The following is a 9,416-nucleotide window of genomic DNA, read 5'->3' on the forward strand; positions in this document are numbered from 1 at the left end:
CTGTAATAGCAGGAGATCTCCAGGTGCCACCTGGAGGTTCACAACCTTATGAGTCAAAGATAGGATGTGGCCTGGAGTTCTCCTGGAATTACAAGAGATCTCCAGACTTCAGAGATCGGTTCCCCCGGAGGAAAGGGCAGTGCCAGAGAGGGTGGGCTTTCTGTCACAATATCACCACTAAGCTCCCTTCCCTCCCAGGCACTGCCTCCAAATCTCCAGGAATCCCTTAAGGGAGAATTGGCAACCCTAGCCAAAGAATTCTTGGCCCTTGCCTCTAAGCCTGTGGCCTGATGCCAGCCTCCAGGTGAGACCTGGGGACCCCCCAGAATTATAGCTTATCTCAAGGCTACAGAGATAGTTCCCATGGAGAAAATGGATCCTTTTGAGGGTGGACTCTATAGGTTGGCAACCCACTGAGGTCCCTGTCCTCTTCAGGCTGCATCCCCAAATCCCCAGAAGTTTCTCAACCTGGATCTGGCAACCATATCACCCTGTTCCCAGCTGGTGCTCAGGGGGGACCTGGCAACCCTATTTGCGCAATGTTGGTGGTATCTTCACCCTTGTAATTCATTACCTGCTGGAAATTTGCATTGGTGGGGCCTGTTAAAATATATATCTGGGTTGCATGAGGGACACAGCTCAATGATATGAAAGGTACATCATGGGATATTTAAGACATTCTTATCTGTCACCTGTTGGTTTAATGACACTTTTTGCATCCAGGATAGATACAAGGACTTTCCATGTGTCATGGCTTTGAGAGGGGGGTTCGTTTTAATCTAGTCTTTGGGTCATTATGATTCTCTCCCCATGATTTGCTTGACAATAAGATATGGGCAGCAGAAGACAAGGTTGGATCCTTGTGGGTGCTCCCCCATTGGCCTGCACTTCAGCCAGCTGGCAGAGTATGGTAGTGATGTGGATGAGAGTAGAAGATCATAGAGGCCAGAGACAACCTCAGATTCTGTCCTCAAAGCTCTCAGGCACAGTCCTGCTGCTGTCTCACTGAGAGATGCAAGGGGGCACCTGTCATTTGTGAAACTTTTCTTGGGCCTAGGATTACCAGCTCTAAACTGGGAAATTCCTGGAGATTTGCGGGCAGAGCCTGGGGAAAGCAACATTTGGGTTAGGGGGAGGGTTTCCCCCAATTTTTGGGCCTCCAGTCTGCCCACTGGCCAGCTGGCTGGCAGGGGGAGCCCCACCCCAGAAGAGGTCCACGGCACCCGGCTTGCCCAGCACAACGATGTTACCTGGAGGTGACGTCATCACACTGGGTACATCATGCAGGTGACCATAGAGTTTTGGGCTGAATGCTAGAGCATCCCCTACACAATGTGCCCGGGGCAATGACATCACTTCCACCAGAAGATCCCGGGCAGCAGCCAGGAGCCCCCTGCCGGCAGACAGTAGGCACCTGGCAACCCTAGTTTGGAGAGGTAGCTTAGCCAGGATGTGATGCTATAGAATCCACCGTCCAAAACTGCCACTTCCTCCAAGGGAACTGATCTTTGTTGTTTGGAGATCACTTGTAATTCTTGGAGATCTCCAGTCCCTAACCTGGAGGTTGGCCATCTTACAACATACACTTAACTTTTCTATAGGTGATGATGACAGTTCTTTTGTGCACAGTGAAGTTGCATGTTTCTGTGCACCAGAGGAAACTTCTGTGCACCAGAGGAAACTTCTGTGCACCAGAGGAAATGAATGCATTTGAATTCACTGTTGCTTATTTAAGTACAATTGTTGGGATGGATACAGCCAAGACTTCCACTGGTGAGAAAGAGAGGTTTTGACCATGGTAGAAGCTATAATGGGGATCATGGGACCTGCATGGACAAAGTCCACATGGGATGGAAAATGGCATAAAACTGTGCAAAAAAGCTGGCTAGATCCTATTTCTGGATCATGACAAAGACTGGCCCACATAAAAGAATGGTTCCTCATTCTAGAACATCACAGCCTGTCTCACAACAGGTACTTTGTGTTTCAACACAGCTCCAAAGGGTACCTTACTTTTTTTAAAAAAAAAAAATCTGGCATTGAGGCAGCCATGCAAGAGTTCCATTAATTTCAACAGGGTGAGACGCAGTCCAGAGTTAGCTGAATGCGGTTGGTGGCTTCCTCAAACCTCAAAACATTAATTCCAGGTCCCTTGGTGCTGACTTTGGGGGAATTTGACAGAGGAAAACAACAGCAGGGTTTGAAAGCAAATTGTAATGTATTGAAATGATTACAGGAATCACCTCATAGGACTCCCATGTTAAGCTTCGAGCCAGACCAGGGCTCCTCTGAGCGAACTTCCTATTGGTCGCTTCGTAACAGCGACCAATCAGAACGGTACCATTCCCTAGGAGGGAAAGACTCCCATTGGTCTTTATTCTAGCAATCTCATTGGTTGTTATTTGTAAATAGGCGTGGCTACATTAGCCCGGTTATGTTTAAAAGGAGCATAAGCTCCCACTGTTTTCTGTTCTGGTTTCTTACTGAGTTAGTGCTTGTTCGTTACTTCCAATAAAGCTGAATCACTTGCTGAATCACTCTACGAGTCCTTTGTTAGCGCGATCTAACAATTGGCGACGAGGATGGGATGTTAGAGCAGGTAGGCAGCCCTGCGGACATCCACACTTCGGACTCGGAAGAAAGCGAGCAGAGCACAGCAGCCGATCCGGCGGAGGCGCCACCAGCTCCGGTGCCCAAGTCTCCCCCGATGGCTGGAAGCCAGAAGTTCGAGTGCTTCGAACCCTCCTCAGAAGACTGGGACTCCTACCTGTCCAGGTTCGAGTTCCATCTGGAGACCCACGACATCACCGATGAGGCGAAGAAACGAGCATGCCTCCTGAGTTCCTGCGGGAAGGGGACCTTCGACATAGCCAGGTCGTTGGTGGCCCCAACTGATATAAAGACTGTCACCTACGCTGACATCACGGAGAAGCTTAAGGCTCACTATTCTCCACAACCGTCGGAGATCGCCTGCCGGCACGCTTTTTACAAGCGGAACCAGGCCGGAGGCGAGACCATCGCAGATTTCGTGGCGGCCCTTCGCAAAGCCGCACGGCCATGTAATTTCCACAACGTGGAGGAAGCCCTCAGAGACCGTCTCGTCTGCGGTCTCAAAGATGAAAGGCTGCAACAGAGGCTGTTCGCCCGCACCACCCTGACCTGGGCAGTGGCCTACGAAGAGGCCGTGGCCGCGGAAGCAGCGGAGAAGTCCACGAAGGAGGTCCGCCAGCGGGTGGCAGAGCCCAGTATACACGCTCAACGAGACAGCGAGGGCGAAGACGCGGATGATGACGTCAACGCGGTTCGAGGCAAGCGGACCCCAGCGAAGACTACCAACGTCAAGCCTTGCTCCGGTTGTGGCGGGAAGCACCAGCGCGACTCCTGTTGGGCTCGTGATGTCGACTGCAGAGCGTGTGGGCGGCGTGGTCATCTGGCCAGAGTCTGCAGATCAGCGAAGAAGGATCCCTCAACTAACAACCGGTCAGCGCAGAGGGGCACTCCAGTCAGCACCCAAGGCAAGACCCGTTCCTCAGCATCGGAAGCAAGCTGCCAGTTGACGGCGACCTTGTCGAGCGCATCGGCCGTAAATCGCACCAGCAGCCAGGGCAAGATCACCGTGACTCCACTCCTCGACGGCCGACCCTGTACAATGGAGGTGGACTCAGGATCGTCCGTGACGGTGATTTCTGCCGCGTCCTGGCGCCAGTTGTTCCCGAACCGAAGCCGGCGGCGGCTCCAGCCTGCGGGAACCAGAGTGTCCGACTTCCAGGGCAACCGAATTCCCTTGGCCGGACGGGACTCTGTTACTGTTGAGTATAAGGGGAAATGTGTTAAACTGTCATTCCTGATTGCAGAGGGAGACCGGGTTAACCTGCTAGGGTTAGATTGGTTTGAGCCATTGGGCATTGGTATTTCTGGGATTAACAGGATGTCTGAAAATAAATGGGGCATGCTGTACGACCTGTTCCCTGATGTATTTGCCGAAGGGTTGGGGAGGTACAAGGGCCCCCCGGTTGCGTTTGACTTAGATCCGTCAGTCAAACCTATTAGGTTGAAGTATCGGAAAGTACCTGTGTCTCTCAAACATAAGGTGGAAAAAGAGATTGACAAACTAGTTGAGCAAGGGGTTTTAGAGCCAGTACCATACAGCAAATGGGAGACCCCGATCGTAACCCCTGTCAAATCAGATGGGTCCATACGACTATGCGCCGATTACAAATGTACGATTAACAAGGCGCTGCAGCAACATTCGTACCCGGTCCCGGTAATAAGCCACATTTTGGCTTCCCTGGGGGGTGGCAAGATTTTCGCCAAATTTGACCTGGCCCAGGCATACCAGCAGTTGCCTGTCACCCCGGAGGCTGCCGAGGCCCAAACAATTGTAACCCACCAAGGGGCTTTTAAAGTGAACAGGCTGCAATTCGGGGTCAACGTAGCACCTGGGATTTTTCAGGGCCTCATGGAACGTCTACTAAGGGGGGTACCTGGCACAGTGCCCTATTTTGACGACGTGCTGATTGCGGGCGGGTCTGAACAGGAACTACTGGACCGGGTTAAAGAGGTCCTCAGGCGTTTTCAAAATGCCGGTCTCAGAGTTAAGCGCTCAAAATGCACGCTCGGGGTGGAAAGTGTGGACTTCCTGGGGTTTCGCATTGACGCAGAGGGAGTCCACCCCACGGATGAGAAGGTATCTGCAATCCAAAACGCCCCCAGGCCGGTGAGTAAGAAGGAGCTCCAATCCTTTTTAGGACTCCTGAATTTTTATCATGCGTTTTTACCGCATAAGGCATCAGTGGCGGCCCCTTTGCACGCGCTTTTGCACAAGGAGGCAAAATGGAAGTGGGGGCAGGCCGAGGAAAAGGCTTTTGTGGGAGTCAAGGAGCTGCTGACATCTAATGCCGTACTCACGCATTATGATGAACACAAGCTCCTGGTGTTAGCTGCTGACGCTTCACCTTTTGGAGTAGGCGCAGTTTTAAGCCATCTGATGCCTGATGGGAGCGAAGCGCCTATCGCTTTTTATTCTAGATCACTATCTGCGGCAGAGCGGAACTATGCCCAGATAGACAAGGAGGGTCTGGCGTTGGTAGCGGCTGTCAAAAAGTTCCATGATTTTATTTTTGGCAGACGATTTTTGCTGGTCACTGACCACAAGCCGCTACTGGGGATTTTTGCGCCCGATAAGCAATTGCCAAACATCATGTCCCCACGCATGCTTAGATGGGCGATATTTTTGCAGGCTTATGATTTTGACTTAGAGCACCGGCCTGGGAAAGCGATTGGGCATGCGGATGCCCTCAGCCGGTGCCCGGTGCCGGACATTGGCGCAGACCCTGCCCCCGCCTGTGAGGTCTTGGCAATTGAGGAGCTTCCTCGACCCCCGGTATCATCCAGGGACATTGCAGCACACACGGCCAAGGATAGCGTGCTGTCCCGAGTATTAAACTGGGTTTGGAGGGGGTGGCCGGTTGGAAGCGTTGAACCGGAGTTCGGCCCTTACAAAAGCCGTCAAAATGAACTATCCATTTCTAAGGGCTGTGTATTATGGGGGAACAGGGTGGTGGTTCCTGACAAACTCAGGACGAGAGTGTTAGAGTCGCTGCACGAGGGTCACCCCGGTATGGTACACACCAAAGCGTTGGCCAGAGGGTATGTCTGGTGGCCGGGGCTGGACAAAGAGATCGAAGAATGGGTACGAGGGTGTCCCAAATGCCAGCAAGTCAGACCCGATCCCCCACAAGCTACACCCCAAGGCTGGGAGTCATCTGGTAAACCCTGGGCCAGATTGCATATAGATTTTGCTGGCCCTCTCCAAGGGCAAATGTTCCTAATTGTGGTGGACGCTATGTCCAAATGGCTGGAGGTCGTGCATATGAAATCGACCACATCACTTGCTGTGATCCATGCGCTCCGCCGACTTTTTGCCACCCACGGGTTGCCTGACGTCATCGTCAGTGACAACGGGCCTCAATTTGTGTCTGAGGAATTTAGGCTCTTCCTCACGAGTAATGGCATACGCCAAATGACTTCGGCCCCTTTCCATCCGGCATCTAATGGCCAAGCCGAACGGATGGTCAGGACGGCCAAAGAGGCCCTGGGTAAAATGGACGAAGGGGACTGGAGCCAGAGGCTGGGCTCCTTTCTTTTGCTGCAGCACACCACCCCCTGTAGTGCTACAGGCCGTAGTCCGGCCGAATTGTTAATGGGGCGGAGACTCACGACCCGTTTGAACCGAATGCACCCAGACCTCACTGAAGAGCAATCCGAGCGTACCACGGCGCAACCGAAGGTGCGCATGTTTGAAAAAGGGGACAAGGTTTTCGCACGAAATTATGCAAACGGGCACTTATGGCTTCCTGGGGTTATATCCGACTCTGTGGGTACTCGAATGTATGTGGTGCAGTTAGCTGACGGTCGAATATGGCGGCGCCACATAGATCAGTTAAGGAGACGTTGGGCTAGGGACAGCGCTGACTCTCCGACGGCTGAATCCCCTGATGTCGAGTGGACACCCCCAGAGCAGGCGGTGAGTACCGAAAGGCCCGGTACTGTCCCCGAGTCAGGGCAGAACCCTGTGTGCGGGGCTGAAATCCCAGTCGAGTCTGTGCCTGATCCAGGCTGTAGTGAACCCCACTCTGACCCACAACCTTGTCTGCCCATGGAGCCTGCACCGCTCCGCAGGTCCCAGCGTTCGCGGCAAATGCCGACTTATCTGAAGGACTATGAGTGTAAATACTGTTGGAATAACTGATGTACAAAGGTTGATTGCATGTTTGTAAATAATAAAACAATTGGGATGATGGCTTAACTTAGGGGGGAGGAATTGTAATGTATTGAAATGATTACATGAATCACCTCATAGGACTCCCATGTTAAGCTTCGAGCCAGACCAGGGCTCCTCTGAGCGAACTTCCTATTGGTCGCTTCGTAACAGCGACCAATCAGAACGATACCATTCCCTAGGAGGGAAAGACTCCCATTGGTCTTTATTCTAGCAATCTCATAGAGCGGTGGACTCTGATCTGGAGATTCCCCACTCTTCCACATGAAGCCTGTCGGGTGACTTTTGGGCCAGTCCCAGTCCTCTCAGAACTCTCTCAGCCCCACCTACCTCATAAGATCAATGTTGTGGGGAGATGAAGGGAAGGTGATTGTAAGCTGCTCTGAGACTCCTGAGGCGGGTAGAGAAAAGCAGGGTATAAAAACCAACTCTTCTCCTTCTTTAGACAGCTAAGTAGTGAGGTTTGCCAGCTCTGGAGTGGGAGATACCTGGAGATTTGAGGGGAGGGCTGTGGGGGCAGGGTTTGGATAGGGGAGGGACCTCTGCAGGGTATAATCCCATACAGTCAACCCTCCAAAGCAGCTATTTCCTCCATGGGAGCTGAACTCTGTCATCTGGAGATCAGTTATACTAGTGGGAGATCTTTAGGTGCCACCTGGAGACTGGCAACCCTATGAGCTGGAGCTGATTGGAGCTTGGGTAGGAATCCTGGGTACACAGCCTTGCGTTCCATGTGAGGAAGAGGGGATACAAGTTAAATCAAGTAATCAATCTCACCCTGAGATCCTAAAGGCCAAATCATCATCCGGTGAAAGCACCAGCCCTTTCAATGCAAGTGACTTGCCAGTCTGGAGTGATTTCACCTATGGTCATAATGCTAATAACTTGTTAGGGAGGGACCAATTACCACCCAAAGGATTAAAGTCCTGGAAAAGCATATCACACAAATGAGTTATTTTGGAATAAACAGCAATGGCTGCAGCTTCATAGGCACCCTTTTGTTTAAATCAGACTAAACCCTGAAGTAAACCACATATTTAATTTACGCCATCCCTGTTTGTGGTTTGGTTTCTCCAGTGGAAGCTGTAAGCCAGGAAATCCTTTCACCGTGAACCCGTGGGTGACTTATACACAAGTACAGCCCCTAGCTGCAATATGAGGATTACAATAATGGCCCACCTTAAAAAGCTGTTGTAAGGATACTAACACAATGCATGTGGAGTGTTTTGAACATACAAAAAGCATTTGTAAATATTATTGTATGTAGGTTTGTTATGTGGAACTCAAGGAAATTCTTTATTCTGAAAATATATTTTACTCCCCTTCTCCATACAAGTAGTAATGCTTTAATAAAATTCATCCAAGCATCTTTGATGGAAAGGGACAGTGGAATATTGTTTCTTAGCTTAGAAAGAAAAAAGAAAAATTCAAGTTGTGTCCGGTTTAATCACACCAGTCAAAGAAAGTGAGCAAAAGGGTTTTTAAAAAAATAATAATAATAAAGCCACTAAACATTGATTTAAATCCTAGAAATCACACTCTTGTTAAATCCACACCTACAAAATAAAACATAGATGAACTTTCAGGCAGAATGAGAAATTCAGAAATCCGTGCATTCAAGAAGGGTGAAAAAGATTTCCAGCTGCATAGAAACAAGTTGCCAGCCACTTACCGTTTTGCTGTCCTGAAGCGTACAGGCTGATCTCCAAGGAGTCAGGGGACTGAGATTTAACAGTTCATCTGTTTGTTCTTGGTCATTCTCCTGGAATATAAACACTATTTTTACCCTCCACTAGCCAATCACTACTTTCCCTGTGTGATGTCAGCAAGTGGACTCTTACCAGAAAATCCCCAAACTTCAACATTTTTTTTTCTAGTCCCAGATTTTGTTTCTAAACATAATGTGCCATTTTAGTGCCCGGAGTTTTGCATCGTTCCCCTTAATTGAAGGGTTGAGCCAGAGATGAATGGGTTTGGAGGCTGGGATATATAATAATGGTCTAGATTTAAATTAAAACTAAATATTGGGAACATTAGTTGGGGTAGAAGGTTTTTTTTTGTAAAGACTTTTTCTTTCTGGGGAGAGGCAGAACGTCCAAAAGGAATTTCTCACTTTTCTTTTGCAGAGCTGTGGACAAACAAATGAATTTGCAGAGGTTTAATGTGTTTGAGAATGGGTTAGAGTGTGAACTCTGGTGTCAAAAAGGTCATTTCACACATTTTTCTATGGGGAAATAGTGACATTCATGCAGGGAAATGGTACACACTGATGTGTAAAACTCAAGCAGATGTCTATTTTTATAAAGGGGGGGGTCCAAAGTGGGCCCATAATTAGATTTCCCATATATGTTTTAAATATAATAGCAGCTATTAGAGTACAGAGGGGAGGCATTTCGATCATAGCCCTGGAACTGGAGGTGGAACAGTAATCCTTTTTCCCCCTCAAACTGTTTTCCTTTATAAATTACTAGACCTGCTATTTGCTCCACAGGAAAAATACACAGATACCATATGGTTATTTAATGTCCCCTTCCCATGGGGCAAAAACAGGTCCAGAGAGGGCGATTTAAATCAGGAAAACAATTCAGGGGATGGAAATATGGAGGCCTTGACAGGAATAGGTGAAACCCCTGAA

General features: G+C 49.6%; 1 protein-coding gene across 1 annotated transcript in view; it reads right to left on the bottom strand.

Moving 5' to 3' along the window:
- The window catches only part of IBSP (integrin binding sialoprotein), a 36,277-nt gene extending 27,770 nt beyond the window's left edge, over positions 1–8,507 (bottom strand). The window contains exon 1 of the mRNA XM_015411329.1: positions 8,454–8,507. The gene's annotated coding sequence lies outside the window, so the exon portion shown is untranslated. The remainder of the gene's footprint in view (positions 1–8,453) is intronic.
- Between the last annotated feature and the right edge of the window lie 909 nt (positions 8,508–9,416).

The sequence above is a fragment of the Gekko japonicus genome, unplaced genomic scaffold (assembly GCF_001447785.1).
Source record: "Gekko japonicus isolate JY-2015 unplaced genomic scaffold, Gekko_japonicus_V1.1 scaffold2292, whole genome shotgun sequence".
Taxonomy (NCBI): Eukaryota; Metazoa; Chordata; class Lepidosauria; order Squamata; family Gekkonidae; genus Gekko; species Gekko japonicus.